Raw genomic sequence first — 19,965 nt, forward strand, 5'->3', positions numbered from 1 at the left:
GAGCCAACCTTGCTCGGCTGGTTGAGCGGAGTGTTTTCTCAGCTGATAATCATTTAGACTACCTGCAGTGCAATGTTATATTTAAAATACCCCTTTGCTCGACCTAACTATCAAATCCTACATCCATCCACTTTGTACAAGCATGCTATATAAAATATGTTACATAATGAAAACAAAAACAAGAAATAAAAGTGATTATACACAAAAACATACCAGATTTTGGTTGCCTCCCAACAACCGCTCGTTTAAGGTCGTTAACTTGACCGTTGTGCATTATTCATTAAGAACACGTGGGGGCTCAAGCAGCATTACCACTGGCTCTGGTATAGGCTCACCTGCGCGATAGTGTTTGACAAGTTGACCATTCACCTTGAATGTTTCCGCTTTCGCATTCAAGAGCTCGATGGAACCATAGAGGAACACCCTCGTGATCTTGAATAGACCTGTCCAACGTGACTACATTTTCCATGTAAATAACCTCAAACGGAAGTTAAATAGTAACACCAATTGTCCAACTTCAAAGTTTCTTCTAATAAGACCCTTGTCATGCCATCGTTTGGTCTTTTCCTTGTATAGCCTTGAACTCTCATACGCATCCAAGCGTATCTCATCAAGTTCGTTGATATCTACCAACCTCTTCTCACCAGCACGCAATAGATCATAATTAAGGGTTTTGATTGCCCAAAATGCTTTATGTTCAAGCTCTACTGGTAAATGGCACGGCTTCCCATAGATTAACTTGTATGGTGTGGTTCCAATAGGGGTTTTGAATGTTGTTTTGTAGGCCTAAAGAGTGTCATCCAACTTATTCGCCAAATCTTTTCTTGCAACCGTCTTCTCCGAAATGCTCTTGATCTCTCGGTTGCTGATTTCAGCTTAGCCACTAGTTTGTGGATGATAACCTAGATCAATCTTATGATAGACCCCACATTTCTTTAATATACCTTCAAATCTCTTTTCCCAAAGATGTTGCCCTCCATCATTAATCAATACCCTCGGTGTGCCTAATCGCGGAAAAATGTGTTTCTTGAAGAACTTGTTAACCACACGCGCATCATTGGTAGGAGAAGCAATAGCCTCTACCCATTTTGAGACATAATCAACTGCCAGCAAGATATACCTATTCCCATAGGAGGATAGGAATGGTCCCATGAAATCCACCCCCTATACATCAAAAACTTCAATTTCTAGGATGTTGTTAAGTGGCATTTCATTTCTTCTTGAAATATTCCCTGTTCTTTGACATCTGTTGCAGGATTTAACATAGGCATGTGTATCCTTGAATAGAGAAGGCCAATAAAAACCAAAATGAAGAATTTTTGCAGCATTTTTGGAGGTACTAGCATGTCCTCCTCAAGGCAAATCGTGATAATGTGAGATAATAGAAGGTTCTTCTTCTTGTAGAACACACCTTATAGTTACACCATCAACACACAGTCTATACAGGAACGAGTCCTCCCAAAAATGTATCTTGACATTATAGTAAAACTTCTTTTTCTGTTGAGATGAGTATCCATCAGGAATGATTCCACTTGCTAGATAATTAGCCAAATCAGCATACCATGGAACACTTGTCATGCTTACAGCTAGGAGACACTCATCTGGAAATGAATCATCAATTGGAGCTTCCAAACTTGCTCCACCATCATGAATCAGCCGGGATAAGTGGTCGGCAACAACATTCTCCGCACTTCTTATCCTTCAATTCTAAATCAAACTGTTGCAGTAGGAGAATCCACCGAATCAGGCGAGGCTTAGCATATTTCTTTGCCATCAAGTACCTCAAAGCTGCATGATCAATGTGGACGATCACCTTTGAACCTAACAGGTAAGGCCTAAATTTCTTTATGGAAAATACAACTGCCAAAAGCCCTTTCTCTGTTGTTGCATAATTCATCTGAGCTGGATCCAATTTCTTACTCGCATAATAAATGGCATGCAACTTGCCATCCTTCCTTTAACCCAAAACATCCCCTACAGCATAGTTACTTGCATCGCACATGATTTCAAAGGGGATGTTCCAATCCGGCGGTTGGATAATAGGAACAGAGATACACTAGTGGAAAAAACATCATTTTCTGCTAATCATTTGCTGCGATTTTTTATATACGCAGCAATAAATAGGAAAAAGAATTAGGAAAAAAAAACACAACATATGCTGCGGTTTTTTGGATGCCTGCAGCATATAAGCTTTCTTCTTCAAACACCCTCTTCAAACGCACGACTTGTTCTTGCTTTTCTTGTTCTTGTTCTACAATCAATCTTCTTCAAACGACTGATTCTTCAAACGCACGTCTGCTGCTTCTTCATCATCTGCGCAGAACCCATTTTTGTTATAAACCCACGAAGCACCCATTATTGTTGCTCTTCTTCAACCTACGAAAAACCCACGAAATTTGGGCTTAGTTCTTGCCCTTCTTCAAGGTATAATTTTTTAAAATTTAGTTCTCAAACTCATTGTTGTTCAAGCTTCATTAATTGTATTTTAGGGCTTAGTTTTTTTTATACTAATTTTTTTTTCATTGTATAGGTTATACACAACCCAAAACCCATGAACATTTAAGGTATAATTTTCATTTTGATTTTGTAAATTAGGTTTAAATTTATCATAATTTATGAATGTGTATGTAATTGTTGTTTTTAAGTTTTAAATTTATCATACATTTCTTGTTTTGTTATATTTTTAAGTAATTTCTTTATTTTATTTATGAATGTGTATGTAGTTATGGCTTTAAAATTTTAAATTTATCATAATGTTTTTATAGTTTGTAAATTAGGTTTAATTAGGGTTGTTTGGTTCAATTTATTATTATTAATTAGGGTTAAAAAATCTTCTTACTAGAATATACATATTTTTTGAACAATTTATACGTTATGATGGTTTATTATTAATATTGTAATTTAGGGTTAAATGAATGATTATTTTAATTTTGTGGTTAGTAATAATTCATTAAGTACATATGTTAAAAGTTGTTATTAATTTTATTTTGAATTAATTAATCATACTAATTAGGATGACAAAAGATCGTTCTTGGATGTATCGAAGCATTGAATCGTCAAAATTTATTGATGGTGTATTAGAATTTTGTAGTATTGCGGTTGAACATCAAGTTAGGATAGGGGGAGTTGGTTTTTATTGCCCATGTGTCACTTGTGGCAATGTATCAAAGGTAGATAATGTTCATATCCTTAAGGAGCATATACTTCGATGTGGGTGTAGGCCTCAATATCATGTTTGGGTTTGGCATGGTAAGGAGGGAGTTTACAAAGAGAAAAGTGTTGTTGAGGACGTCAATAATGTGGCTGGTGTCAATGAGGATGTAGTAGATCATGTTGATGGGTATGAGACAGATGAAGAGAATGTCGATGAGGATGTGGATCGTGTTGATGAGATGATATAGGGAGTTGAGGATGAGTTAGGAAAATGTCCTCGTGTTTTTGACTTGTTAACAGTGGCTTCTCAAAAGCCTTTGTACCCTGGATGTACAAAGTTTACCAAACTAACAGCAGTGTTGACAATTTTGAACATTAAGTCAAAGTTCAATTGGAGTGACGCTAGTTTCACAATGTTATTAGAAGCGTTAGGTGAGATGATTCCTGAGGGAGATAAATTTCCAAAGTCGACATATTATGCCAAAAAGCTCAAGTGTCCTTTCGGCTTAGAGTACCAGAAGATTCATGCGTGTCCGAATGATTGTGTATTGTATTGGAATGAAAACGAGAACTTAGAAGAGTGTCCTAGGTGTGGGTTATCGCGCTACAAGCGTAAAGGGGCTCGGGATGCTAAAGGGCCCCCGGCTAAGGTATTGTGGTATCTTCCAATAATACCTAGATTCAAGCGCTTGTTTTCTATAAAGAAAGATGCGCTAAATTTGAGGTGGCATGCAGATAGGGTGAAGAAAGGTCACTTGCTCACACATCCATCTTTCTCTCCGGAGTGGAAAAGTATTGATAGGTTGCATAAGACTTTTGGGGATGAGGTTCGTAATTTAAGGCTCGGACTTTGTAGGGATGGAATGAACCTATTTGGCAATCTTAGTTCTCAACATAGTACTTGGCCGATACTGTTAGTGATCTATAATTTTCCACCTTGGTTGTGTATGAAGCGTAAGTACATTATGCTTTTACTTCTTATCTCGGGTCCTAAACAATCTGGCAATGACATAGATGTATATCTTGCACCTCTTGTTGAGGATTTGAGAAAAATGTGGGATGAAGGCGTTTCCGTGTTTGATGCATATGCTAATGAGGAGTTCACCTTGCGTGCAATGCTTTTATGCACCGTTAATGATTTCCGGCATATGACAACTTATCGAGGTATAAGAACAAAGGGAAGAAAGCATGCCCAATATGTATCGATGACATGGAATCCACGTGGATTCTAAAGTGCAAACACGTATTCAAGCACTATCGAAAGTACCTCCCACGAGATCACCAATATCGTAAGAAGAAGAAGATTTTAAACGGGGAGGTTGAGGACCGTGTAGCTTGTCGACCGTTAACCAGTTATGCGGTTTATGAACAGGTTAAGGGAGTTGAGACTGTATTTGGCACTTTCGCACATAAAGTAGCTAACACTTGGTTTGTTTTGCACGAAACTTGGCACACAACACTATTTGGTATATATTATTCTGTCGAAGTAGTTAGAATTTAAAATCATAGTCATATGCTAGAAATTACGTGCTAAGTTGCGATTTTAAGGGTTTTTAAGCTTTTTTGGCACTTTCACACATAAAGTAGCTAAAACTTGGTTTGTTTAGCACGAAACTTGGCACACAACTATTTGGTATATATTATTGTGTTAAAGTGGTTAGAATTTAAAATAATAGTCATATGCTAGAAATTATGTGCTAAGTTGCGACTGTAAGGGTTTTTTAAGTGTTTTTGGCACTTTCGCGCATAAAGTAGCGAAAACTTGGTTTGTTTTGCACGAAACTTGGCACACAACACTATTTGGTATATATTATTGTGTTGAGGTAGTTAGAAATGAAAATAATAGTCATATGCTAGAAATTACATGCTAAGTTGCGATTTTAAGGGTTTTTAAGCTTTTTTGACACTTTCACGCATAAAGTAGCTAAAACTTGGTTTGTTTTGCACGAAACTTGGAACACAACTCTATTTGGTATATATTAGTGTGTTGAAATGGTTAGAACTCAAAATCATAGTCATGTGCTAAAAATTACGTGCTAAGTCGATTTTAAGGGTTTTTAAGCTTTTTTGGGACTTTCGCGTAAAGTAGCGTAAACTTCGTTTGTTTTGCACAAAACTTGGCACACAACACTATTTCGTATATATTATTGTGTTGAAGTGGTTAGAATTTAAAATCATAGTCATATGCTAAAAATTACGTAAGTTGCGATATTAAAGGTTTTTAAGCTTTTTTGGCACTTTCGCGCATAAAGTAGCTAAAACTTGGTTTGTTTTGCACTAATCTTAGCACACAGCACTATTTGGTATATATTATTGTGTTGAAGTGGTTAGAATTGAAAATCATAGTCATATACTAGAAATTACGTGCTAAGTTGCTATTTTAAGGGTTTTTAAGCTTTTTTGACACTTTCGCGCATAAAATAGCTAAAACTTAGTTTGCTTTGCTCAAAACTTGGCACACAACACTATTTGGTATATATTATTGTGTTGAATTGGTTAGAATTGAAAATCATAGTCATATGCTAGAAATTACGTGCTAAGTTGCGATTTTAAGAGTTTTTAAACTTTTTTGGCACTAACATCTATTTTCTCTTAGTGCTTTCGACAAGATTATAATACCGTTGATTGCGGCTAATAAACTCTCAAATACATGGATGATGTCTTACAATCCGTGAAGGAGGTTGAAGTCGAAAACATTGATGTCGTAAGTATTTGTTACGTTCTTAAATTATAATATTATATATTTACTACTATTGGTAAAATCTAATGTTTATGTATCATTTACTTTAATATTATATTATAGGTTTTATACGACATTCCAACGGAAACACGCCCTTTGAGAGATGGGAAAATGTGCGAATTGAAAGACAAGATTGCTGCGTATCTCGCTAATTTTTGTTCTTGGTAAATAATGTAATTATTTTATATTTAGGACTTTAATTTGTATATGTACATATTATTATATATACGATCGAGAGTTTACAAAGAGATTATTGGTGATTATTGGTCATAATTGGTGATTATCATTGGATTATTTTATTGTACATCATTGTTTATTACATTGTACATTAATCATTGGATTATTTATTAATATTAAACGGAAAAAAAAAAACAATAATATGCTATATGCTGCGGGCTTACTAAAATCGCAGCATATAGTGTTACACTATATGTTGCGGTTTTAGGAGACCCGCAGCATATAGTCTTACACTATATGCTGCGGTTTTGTTAGGCCAACTGCTGGTATCACTAATGCTTGGGGCCTAAACTGCAGCATATTATGGCCAAAAAAACTGCAGCAAATGAGCATTTTTCCACTATTGATAAGAGTTTGTTTCAATCTGTTAAAAGCTTCAAGGCAATCGTTAGTAAACAGGAACGGGGCATCTTTGGCGAGGAGCTTAGTTAGACGCCTAGCAATCTTACAGAAATCCTTGATAAACCTCCGGTAAAAACCAGCGTGACCAAGGAAACTCCTTATTCCCTTAACATCAAAGGGAGGAGGTAAATGATCTATGACCTCTACTTTATCTTTATCTACCTCAATGCCCCTGTTGGAAATAACATGACCTAACACTACCCCCTGTTGTACCATAAAATGGCCTTTTTCCCAGTTTAGGGTGAGGTTGGTCTCCTTACACCTACGGAGCACCTTTTTGAGGTTGCTTAAGCATGCTTCGAAAGATGTTCCGTACACAGAAAAATCATCCATAAATACTTCCATAAAATCCTCAATGAAATCAGAGAAAATGGCCAGCATACATCGTTGGAACGTGGCGGGGGCATTGCAGAGACCGTAGAGCATCCTTCGATATGCAAAGGTCCCATAGGGATAAGTAAAAGTGGTCTTTTCCTGTTCATCTGGATGGATAGGGATCTGGAAGAATCCAGAGTATCCATCTAAATAGCAAAAATATGAATATTTGCCAAACGTTCCAACATCTGATCTATAAAAGGCAAAGGGAAATGATCTTTACGAGTTGTTCTATTCAATTTTCTATAATCTATGCACATTCTCCAACCCGTAACTGTTCTAGTTGATACTGACTCGCCGTTATCATTTTTTATAACAGTCATGCCACCTTTTTTGGGCACTACATATACAGGGCTAACCCTGCTATTATCAGAGATAGGGTAGAATATGCCTGCGTAAGTAATTTTTGAACCTCTTTTCTCACAACATCTGTCATATTAGGATTGAATCTCCTTTGAGGTTCTATAGATGTGGCATGATCATCATCAAGAAATATTCTATGCATGTAAAAAGATGAACTTATGCCACTGATATCATCTATTGAGTACCTTATTACACTCTTAAAATTTTTAATCAATGCAATCATTTGGTCAAGTTGGGTATTATTTAATTCACTATTAACAATTACTGTATAAGTTTCATTTTCTCCTAAATAAGCATATTTTAATGAAGAGGGAAGGGGTTTAAGATCTACCTAAGGAGGCGTGGATCTCTCCTGTTTAACTGTCACAGAAGCCTCCAAAACTGTCTCCATCATTGGTTCCATATAGAAATTTCGTTCATCTAACAGCTTCTTCAAACTTGCGGCCTTTGAGCACCTTCCATCCTCAACTCCTTCTAAGATTGACCTCAAAGGGTCATCATATAATGGATGCATAACCTCAACCCTTGCCACTTTTGCTCTGCACAATGATTCGTCAGCGGGTCCTTTCATCATTGATGGAAGGTGAAACTCAACGTCCTCTCCCAAGATGTTCAATATAAGCTTGCCATTGAACACATTAAACACAGCCCATGCAGTCTTCAAAAAATCTCTCCCAAGAAGGATAGGTATGACATGATCTTCAACAATATCACAAAATCACAGGGCACATAGAACTTCCCTATTTGAACTGGCAAATCTTCAACAACTCCAAATGAAAACCTTACTGATCTATCGGCTAGCTGCAAAGACATCCTTGTTGGCTTGATCTCTGCATTGATCCTCTTGCATAAAGATAGCGGCATGGTACTCACACTAGCTCCCAAATCAGCAAGTGCTTTATTAACCAAAACTTCACCAAAGTTGACTGGAATGGTGAAACTTTCAGGGTCAACTTCTTTTTTCGGCACCTTGCAATCTAAGATAGCGTTGCATTCTCTTCTTAGTGTTTCTACGCCTGTTTCCGGCAGTTTCCTTTTGTTAGATAATACCTCCTTCGGAAATTTTGCATAAGTAGGCATCTCCTTGATAGCATCTATGAAGGGAATGTTAATTTCAAGCTTCACTAGTGGAAAAAACCTCATTTGCTGCGGTTTTTTTGGCCATTATTTGCTGCGGTTTTGACCCCAAACAATAGTTATAGCAGCAAATGGCATATTTTAAACGTTGCGGTTAATAACCGCAGCAAAAAAGGGCGTCATTTGCTGCGGTCAAGTTAAAACCGCAGCAAATAAGGAGGACTATTTTCTGCGGTCATCCCCAAAACCGCAATAAATAGTCCTCCTTATTTGCTGCGGTTTTGGCTTGACTGCAGCAAATAGTTGGTATTTTTTTTTCATTTTTCGTTTTATACGAATAATGATCCAATAATAATGTAAAATGTAATAACAATGATTAATCCAATAATAATCCAATGATAATCACAAATAATCACCAATAATCTCTTTGTAATAATAAACTCTCGATCGTATATATAATAGAATATTATGTACGTACATATATATATATAATTTACATTAAAGTCCAAAAAAATATAATATACATTAAATTTATCAAGGACAAAAATTAGCAAGATACGCGGCAATCTTGTCTTTTAATTCGCGCATCTCTCCACTTCTCAGAGGGCGTGTTTCCCTCGGAATGTCATATAAAACCTATAATATAATATAAAATTAAAAGATTAATAAACATTAGGTTTTACCAATAATAATAATTTAAGAAAGTAACAAATACTTACGGCATCTACATTTTTGACTCCTAAAACCTTCACGGATTTTATAATATCGTCCATGTACTTCAGCGTGTAGTAGCCGCAATCAACGGAACTCGAAGAATGTTGAAAGCACTAAGACAAAATAGATATTAGTGCCAAAAATGCTTAAAATCGCAACTTAATACGTAATATCTAGCATATGACTATGATTTTCAATTCTAACCACTTCAAAACAATAATATATACAATTAGTGTTGTATGTCAAGTTTCGTGCAAAACAAACCGAGTTTGAGCTACTTTATGCGCAAAAGTGCCAAAAACGCTTAAAAACCCTTAAAATCGCAACTTAACACGTAATAAATAGCAATTGACTATGATTTTCAATTCTAACCACTTCAACACAATAATATATACCAAATAGTGTTGTGTGCCAAGTTTCGTGCAAAACAAACCAAGTTTGAGCTACTTTATGCGCAAAAGTGCCAAAAACGCATAAAATCGCAACTTAACACGTAATTTCTAGCATACGACAATGATTTTCAATTCTAACCACTTCAGCACAATAATATATACCAAATAATGTTTTGTGCCAAGTTTCGTGCAAATCAAACCAAGTTTGAGCTACTTTATGCGCAAAAGTGCCAAAAACGCTTAAAAACGCATAAAATCGCAACTGAACACATAATTTCTAGCATATGACAATGATTCTAAATACTAACCACCTCAACACAATAATATATACCAAATAATGTTGTGTGCCAAGTTTCGTGCAAATCAAACCAAGTTTGAGCTACTTCATGTGCAAAAGTGCCAAAAACGCTTTAAACGCATAAAATCGCAACTTAATTGATTTTAAATTCTAACCACTTCAACACAATAATATATACCAAATAATGTTGTGTTCCAAGTTTCGTGCAAAGGAAACCAAGTTTGAGCTAATTAATAATACAAAACCAAGAAACAACAAAAGAGGGCAGTTAAGGACAGCAGCCTACCCGTTGACCAGCCTACCTTGCCGCGTGGTTTGAGCTTTAACCAAGGATATCTAGAGCCAAACAACCATGGAAAAGTGATCTCCATACATGTACCAAGCCATCAAAGCCCAAGAACCATGTATGTGGTGCACACAGCTCACTAGGATACGAGCGCAAGGTGGGCTAGTCACTGATCAGTGCTTATCAGTTATCAGTACCCAAGCTAAGTATTTTGTGTTTAATTTTTGTTTTATGAGGCATATTGTATAGCACGTGATGTTTATAGCCGTTAGATAGCTAGAAACCTATAAATAGATGTTTTCTCTCATGTATATGGATTCAGTTTTGTGATTAATAAGAATTCTCACTTTGTACGCAAAAGTGCCAAAAACGCTAAAAAAAACCCTTAAAATCGCAACTTAACACGTAATTTCTAGCAAATGACTATGATTTTCAATTCTAACCACTTCAACACAATAATATATACCAAATAATGTTGTGTGCCAAGTTTCGTGCAAATCAAACCAAGTTTGAGCAACTTTATGCGCAAAAGTGCCAAAAACGCTTAAAAACGCATAAAATCGCAACTTATCACGTAATTTCTAGCAAATGACTATGATTTTCAATTCTAACCACTTCAACACAAAAATATATACCAAATAGTTTTGTGTGCCAAGTTTCAAGCAAATCAAACCAAGTTTGAGCTACTTTATGCGCAACAGTGCCAAAAATGCTTAAAAACTCTTAAAATCGCAACTTAACATGTGATTTCTAGCATATGACTATGATTTTCAATTCTAACCACTTCAACACAATAATATATACCAAATAATGTTGTGTGCCAAGTTTCGTGCAAAACAAACCAAGTTTAAGCTACTTTATGCGCAAAAGTGCCAAAAACGCTTAAAAACGCATAAAATCGCAACTTAACACGTAATTTCTAGCATATGACTATGATTCTCAATTCAAACCACTTCAACACAATAACATATACCAAATAATGTTGTGTGCCAAGTTTCGTGCAAATCAAACCAAGTTTGAGCTACTTTATGCGCAAAAGTGCCAAAAACGCTTTAAACGCATAAAATCGCAACTTAACACGTAATTTCAAGCAAATGACTACGATTTTCAATTATAACCACTTCAACACAATAATATATACCAAATAATGTTGTGTACCATGTTTCGTGCAAATCAAACCAAGTTTGAGCTACTTTATGCGCAAAAGTGCCAAAAACGCTTAAAAACGCATAAAATTGCAACTTAACACGTAATTTCAAACAAATGACTATGATTTTCAATTCTAACCACTTCAACACAATAATATATACCAAATAATATTGTGTGCCAAGTTTCGTGCAAATCAAACCAAGTTTGAGCTACTTTATGCGCAAAAGTGCAAAAAACGCTTAAAACGCATAAAATTGCAACTTAACACATAATTTCTAACATATGGCTATGATTTTAATTTCTAACCACTTCAACACAATAATATATGCCAAATAATGTTGTGTGCCAAGTTTCGTGCAAAACAAACCAAGTTTGAGCTACTTTATGCGCAAAAGTGCCAAAAACGCTTAAAAACGCATAAAATCGCAACTTAATACGTAATTTCTAGCATATGACTATGATTTTCAATTCAAACCACTTCAACACAATAACATATACCAAATAATGTTGTGTGCCAAGTTTCGTGCAAATCAAACCAAGTTTGAGCTACTTTATGCGCAAAAGTGCCAAAAACGCTTAAAATCGCAACTTAACACGTAACTTCTAGCAAATTGATGACTCAACTCTCTTAAATAATGATAAGGGGAATTTGAAGACTCAATTTTCTTAAATGATAATAATACAAAAGACATATTGATGAAACAAATAAATTAAGTAATTACATTTAGTTGTTTAAGTAAGTCTAAAATCATAATTGATATACATTTTATAAGTGATATATATTTAAGTTCGAAGACGTTGGAATATGCTTAAAGAACTTAAGTTTATCTTAAAGTTGATTTTATAAGTCTTGAAATACGTTTCAAAGTCTTGAAGATAATTATGCTTATAATCAGGTTAATTTCGTAATTATATTTGAAATATTTTAATAGGTCAAGGTTCATTAAAATTAACTTTGATATTATTTGAAATTATGTTTGGATATTTCATTACACGTTTTGTTATTAAATGTTCAAATGTTTTATATTTAAATTTGAAGTTAAATATGTGCTTAAATTAATTTGCTGATTAAATATAGTACAAGGTACACATGTTTTGTTAAATAAAGTACACGGCTATATTTGATGTTAAATTAGTTGTTATGCAAATTATAGAGTTTTCTATTAATAAGATGATATTTGAATTAACACAAAAAATAGAAAATTACTATTTGAATTAATACTAAAATAGGAATTAATTTAAATGATTATTTAAACGTTGATAAATCTGGTTTGTGTTTAGTTTTCATTATCTTGTATGAGTACTAACGTGGCAGCATAGCATTGGATATTGAAGACAAATTACAGCACACAATGACGAAATTATTTTAGCTGTCAATACGCGTCAGTTTGAAGTTAAGCTCAAGATCTTGAGGACAGGCGCAGAATGAACAGTTCAACAGAAAATAACGGAAATGAGCCTTCGGGTTTTCCTAAATGTGTTGAGGCGTAACACTATATATATGAGGCTTCATTTCAGAATTAAGGATACATCTCTATGCACCTCTTCTTATAACTTTCTCTCTTTAGAAATTCTCTAAATGTTTAAAGAATTGTAATTCTTAGTTCATCTAACTCTTACATTTGTAATAGGCTTAAGAGTTTTAAAAAAGAGTTAGATTAAGTTTAATACGCCTAACCAAGAATACTTTTTCAAAGTGTTCAACTTGTAAATCTCTATTGTGAGATTTGGGATTTGCTTTTATTAAAGAGACTTGTAATACGGTTCTTCAAGGGGAAGAATGTGGTGTGAGAAGATAGTGAGATCTTCTTGTTGGTATTAAAGTCGGATTAATTAAAGGCGTTGACATCCTACGGGTTGAAAGAGAACCCATAGGCGGGGAGTAGGTTGCTTAGAACCGAACCTCGTTAACATATCGTGTGTTATACTTTAAAGTTTATTTTTCGCACATACGTTATTGTTTACGAATTGACTCAAAACTGTTCCAGAAAACATTTTTGACAGACTCGTCAAACTCTTGAGACAAGTTTCCAGACAAAATTTTAAATAGCCCAAACTCTCTATTCACCCCCCTCTAGAAAGTATTCAACCTCCTATTAACTTTCACAAATGACTATGATTTTCAATTCTAACCATTTCAATACAATAATATATACCAAACAATATTGTGTGCCAAGTTTGGTGCAAATCAAACCAAGTTTGAGCTACTTTATGCGCAAAAGTGCCAAAAACGCTTAAAAACGCATAAAATCGCCAACTTAACACGTAATTTCTAGAAAATGACTATGGTTTTCAATTCTAACCACTTCAACACAATAATATATACCAAATAATGTTGTGTGCCAAGTTTCGTGCAAATCAAACCAAGTTTGAGCTACTTTATGCGCAAAAGTGCCAAAAACGCTTAAAAACGCATTAAAATGCAACTTAACATATAATTTCTAGCATATGACTATGATTTTAAATTCTAACTACTTCAACACTTAATTAAATCAAATTTGTAAAATAATTAATATTACGTACGCATTCAACAATGCTTTGAATTTTGTGTTGCGAGGCGGGCTTTGAGGTTTTTGTAATGAATCGAAGACGTGCACAGTGTTCGTTAAAGAACATATGACCAAAAGTATCCATTGCAAACTACAAACGCAAATTTAAAATCAATAAATTAGAGATTAGGTGACTTTAAAAATCAAAATAAGTTCAATTTTAAAAATAAAACTTACTCTTCCACATATGGAGCCAGAATGAACGTGTGTTCAGATGCAAGGGAATTAGTCAAAGCAGTCTCAATGTATGCTCTGACGTCATCTGGATCATTTACACATTTAGTACCCGAAATTGACTCAGGACAAAACCATCCAATTTTTATTGGAGGTTCGCAAGAATTTAGCTCCTCGTAAGCCGCACTAAACTCACGAATAAGAAAATTTTGTTAGTAATTCGGTTAAAACAATTAAACAACAATGCCTAACTTGTAAGATAATGAGCATCACCTCATGTAGACATGGATAAGAGCTATGTTCAGCATCTCTCCTCTCAAAAATTGCCCAATGTCATTAGGACCAATAATTACAAACGGGCTTTCTAAAAAGCAGAATTGGTCCTTCTGCAGATTTAGAATGATTGGGTCCTCCTCATGCAGGCGAGATGCACAAGTGTGCAGCCATTTGCAATCTTGAGAGAGATCGTCTAGCTCCGCATTAGAGATGTTCATGGGCGGGCTTGGGCGGGTAGCGGACCGGGTATTTGCTATAAAATCTACCCGCGGGCACAAATATACAAAACCGCGCCCGCATTTGAGGTCATAATTTTTTGTCGCTACCCGCCCATTTTTAAAGCGGGCGGGACCCGCGGGTAGGCGGGTATTTATTACATAAATATCAAAAATATAATACAAAATATAAAGTTGGAGAATTACGGAAATACTACCTGAGACAGCCGCAGTTCTAGAGGACTACCGCAGCAAGCGCCAATCGCCGGGAAGCTTTAATGGAGATTAGAGAATGGAACTGTTAAGCCGTGAAGGAGGAATGAAGAACTGTGAAGCCGTGTGCCCGTGAGGGAGAAATGAAGAAGGCAAGAACTGAAAAGCAGGTTTTGAAATTTTAGGGTAACTTAAAACATTAAAAGACGCAGTTCCTTATTTCCTTTTTTATTTTTTTCTTTTTTTTTTAATCTTTTGGGTAACTTAATATAATTGATTATTAAAAAATTAATATATATTAAACTAAGCGGGCGGGCGGGTATACCCGCGGGTATTTTTTTAGTGTCGCTACCCGCCCATTTATCTTGGCGGGCGGGTACTACCCGTCCAAACTTAATTTTTTTAAAAAAAATGCTTTCCATGCCCGCCCGTTTTTCGAGCCGGGCAGACCGGGCCTGGCGGGTAGCCCGCCCATGAACAGCTCTACTCCGCATCAGTCAAAATTGGATTGCTTGGCATCGACTTTGACCTAGTCGACACCTTTGCTGAGGAACCGATCTCTCTCCAAGATCTCTTTGGACTCTTTTGCAATTTCAATTTATACAATTAGATTAGTGTAAGCATGCAATTAAAAAATAAAAATAAATAAGGTACAAATGATTCTTACCATGTTAGTGAATCGGATGCAAGCATATGGCCATGTGACGAAACTACCTAGGGCGTCTGATAGTTTCTCAAGTCTCCATGCTGACATTGGAACCGAGAGTGAGAAATCTTCAAACCCCTTTACAATAGTTTTCACGGTCACACTGATGTGGCCACTTGTAATAGTCATCGAATGCACTATTTGGCCCTCTTTGGTTGGTTGGGACACACCATATGCAACCTCAGTTAAGTCGCCATCACTAGCAACACCTAACTGAGGCAGCAAAAGAGAACAAGGAGTCGCCTCCTGAAAATTATGTCGTTTAGTATAATAAGAATCATAATAAAATATTAAAACGCGTTGCAATTTAAATTAATAAGTGCTTATATATTTAAAACTATGTACCTGTAGCACTGGCTCCGAAGTTGGCTCCGGATTTTGAGCAACGGGGTTTATGGTCTCCGATATGGGGTGTTCCCCTTCAGGGAAAGTAATGGGAAGGGGTGCTACGGGGGTAATGGGCTCGGGTGTTGGCTCAACCGAAGCATTAGGATCCCCATGTTGACTTTCCTGATCCTCGACAATCAGGTTTGCCAAGTCAACAACGGGTGCTCCCATCTTCTACAACACGACGGCCAGTTTGGCGAGAACGTCCTTCGTAATCTCTGCTCAAAGGGTTGCTACTTCATCCTGCAGCGTCATTCGGGATTGAGTAGCAACACACTCTTTGCCGAATGCCTTCTGTAACCCCACGCGGACGCGGTCTTTCCCTAAGACCATATGTAAAGCGTCAACATTGCCTCTTGGGGTGAACTCCCCCGTACCTTCTTTTTTTCCTTCCAACTCATCTGTTCAAATAAAAAGTGACATATATAGCAATTAGTATATGCTTTGGACAATGTGTAGCAAGCTGGAGGCAAATAAAGTTTGTCATTACTCATCTTCTTCTTACTGCCACCAACTTCATCAGCTCTATTTCTTTTCTTACTCACCTTAACATGTGCCCACAACTCCGGACGAAGACCATTACATTCAAACCAATCTCGCACGGCCCTAACATCCTTTGTCTTACTCGGAATCTTCATGAGAGTCTCGAGTATGGCATCGCATACATTTTTCTCTATACGCATAACGTCAAGACAATGCCTAACCTGTAGATCTCTCCAATATGGAAGCTTCCAAAAGATTGATTCTTTTTTCCATAATCGGTCTTCACCCACTTGCACTTGCCCCGTTTTACCAAATACAGTCTCAACTCCGTTAACCCATTCATAAACCTCATAACCGGTCAACGGTCGACGAGCTACACAGTCCTCAACCTCCCCGTTGAAAAACTTCTTCTTCTTACGATATTGGTGGTCTCGTGGGAGGAACTTTCGATGGTGCATGAATACGTGTTTGCACTTAGGAATCCACGTGGATTCCATGTCATTGATACATATTGGGCATGCTTTCTTCCCTTTGTTCTTATACCCCGATAAGTTTCCATATGCTGGAAAATCATTAATAGTGCATAAAAGCATTGCACGTAAGGTGAACTCCTCATTAGCATATGCATCATACACTGAAACGCCTTCATCCCACATCTTTCTCAAATCCTCAACGAGAGGTGCAAGATATACATCTATGTCATTGCCAGGTTGTTTAGGACCCGAGATAAGAAACGAAAGCATAATGTACTTACGCTTCATACACAACCAAGGTGGAAAATTATAGATCATTAAAAGTACCGTCCAAGTACCATGTAGAGTACTAAGATTGCCGAATGGGTTAATTCCATCCGTACACAGTCCGAGCCTTAAATTACGAACCTCATTCCCAAAAGTCTTATGCAACCTATCAATACTCTTCCACTCCGGAGAATCAGATGGATGTGTGAGCAAGTGACCTTTCTTCAGCCTATCTGAAGGCCACCTCAAATTTAACGCATTTTTCTTTATAGAAAACAAGCGCTTGAATCTAGGTATTATTAGAAGATACCACAATACCTTAGCCGGGGGCCCTTTAGCATCCCGAGCCCCTTTACGCTTGTAGCGCGATAACCCACACCTAGGACACTCTTCTAAGTTCTCGTTTTCATTCCAATACAACACACAATCATTCGGACACGCATGAATCTTCTGGTACTCTAAGCCGAAAGGACACATGAGCTTTTTGGCATAATATGTCGACTTTGGAAGTTCATTTTCCTCGGGAAGCATCTCACCTAACGCTTCTAATAACATTGTGAAACTAGCGTCACTCCAATTGAACTTTGACTTAATGTTGAAAATTGTCAACACGGCTGTTAGTTTGGTGAACTTTGTACATCCAGGGTACAAAGGCTTTTGAGAAGCCTCTGTCAACAAGTCAAAAACACGAGGACATTTTCCTAACTCATCCTCGACTCCCTCCATCATCTCATCAACACGATCCACATCCTCATCGACATTCTTTTCATCTGTCTCATACCCATCAACATGATCTACTACATTCTCATTGACATCGGCAACATTATTGACGTCCTCAACAACACTTTTCTCTTTGTAAACTCCCTCCTCATCATGCCAAACCCAAACATGGTATTGAGGCCTAAACCCACGTGGAAGTATGTGCTCCCTAAGGATATCAACACTATCTACCTTTGATACATTGCCACAACTAACACATGGGCAATAAAAACAAACTCCCCCCGTCCTAACTTGATGTTCAACCGCAATACTACAAAATTCTAATACGCCATCAATAAATTCCAACGATTCAATGCTTCTATACATCCAAGAACGATCTTTTGTCATCCTAATTAGTGTGATTAATTAATTCAAAATAAAATTAATACACAACATTTAAACATATATACTTATTTCTAACAAACATATTTAACCCTAAAAAAATATATTCTTATTTATACCAAATCAACTTAACCCTAAATATACATACTTCATATTCTAATTCTATACTTCATACTTCAATATTAAGCACTACATTGTAAATAAAATCATATTCTAATTCTAATAGTTAAAGACATAACTATAACAACAAACCACATTTTTAACAAATTACACAAATATTTAACAAACTAATAACATAAACTTGAATAATGTAAAATTCATAAATAGTAAAATTTTGCTCAAATAGTATCCAGATTTGGCATACTAGCATACAAGCAAAAGCAAAACAGTACATATCATTTGCAAAACAATTCAAATAAAAATTCACTACATTACTAAATTACATATTAAACAATAAAGATATGAACTTGCAAATAGTAAAATAAATATAATTACCTTGATTTCGTGGGTTATGTTATCTACAACGAAAAACAGAGAAACAAAATTAGTATACAAATGGTTGCCATAATTTTTGAGTTTTTTCATGAATATCTTGTTTAACTTAAATGCTTAACAAATTAAAAGGAGAAAAAATACCTTAATGTCGTGGGTTTTAAAGATCAAGATGAAGCGTTTTTTTAATGGGTTTGAGAGGTTAACGTTTAAAAGCAAAGTGTTCTGTGTATACGTATTCGAGTTTATGAAAAAAGAAATATATACTGATGAAATGGCGGGTTCATATTAATTTAGTCCAACGGTTATTTGCTGCGGGCCCATGTTAACCGCGGCAATTGTGTGCTACTGAGTATATATTGCTGACATTCAAATGGGTATTTGCTGCAGGCAAACACTAAAACCGCAGCAATTATTATTGCAATGGAGTATTTGCTGCGGTCACACCTTAAAACCGCAGCAATTAATTGTTTTTTTTCTAATTCTTTTTCCTATTTATTGCTGCGAATATTAAAAAACCGCAGCAAATGATAAGCAGCAAATACGTTTTTTTCCACTAGTGCTTACTCAAAATTTCTAAAAACTTCCCATATTTTTCTTCAAGATTGCGACGTGCTAATCTCTGTGGGGAAAGGAACAAGAGGTACATATACATTAGTGGTGGGCTCCTTTCTCTTCTCTAGGGCTTCTTCCTCCTTTTCCCCCTCATTAGGTGCTTCTTCCTCTATTACCACCTCTTCTTCTTCATTCTCAACAATAATCATGGGTGGAGGATTATAGGTGGTACCGCTTCTTATTGTAACTACATTTACATGCTCGGAGGGGTTTTTCTCGGTGTTGCTTGGCAGTTATCCAGTAGGTTTGGAAAGATTGCTTAGTTGCTGAACTATCTGTGCCATCTGATTATCAATGACTTTTTTGTGTGCTTGAATCTGCTGGATGGCATTGGAAGTATCAGCATTAATCTTGGACTGAGTGGCAATGAAGTTCTCCATCATGGATTCCAAATTTGATTTTTGCGGTGAGTTTGGTGGTGGAGGTCTTTGAAACCTTGGGGGTTGTTGGTTATATGTCAGTGGAGGTTGATGATATGATGGTGGGTTCAATGATGCATTGGGATTTTTATATGAAAAGTTGGGATGATGCTTCGACCCTTCATTGTAAGTGTTGGAGTATTGGCTGAATGGTGGCTTTCCTTGGTTGTACACTGCATTAACTTGTTGGCTTGATGATGATTCTACTGCTGCACACTCTGATAGGGAATGACCTTGGATTCTACACACTTCACAAGCCATCAGTGTGTTTGCTACACTCAATTGGTCCATCCTTCTTAACAATGCGCGGACAGAGTTTCGAATGGCAAGTAATGCATCCACTTCATATTTTCCACCTTTCTTGGTATTCCTTTTTGAAGACTCAACTCTCTTAAATGATGATAATTCA

This window comes from Amaranthus tricolor, chromosome 6 (genome assembly GCF_026212465.1).
Source record: "Amaranthus tricolor cultivar Red isolate AtriRed21 chromosome 6, ASM2621246v1, whole genome shotgun sequence".
Taxonomy (NCBI): domain Eukaryota; kingdom Viridiplantae; phylum Streptophyta; class Magnoliopsida; order Caryophyllales; family Amaranthaceae; genus Amaranthus; species Amaranthus tricolor.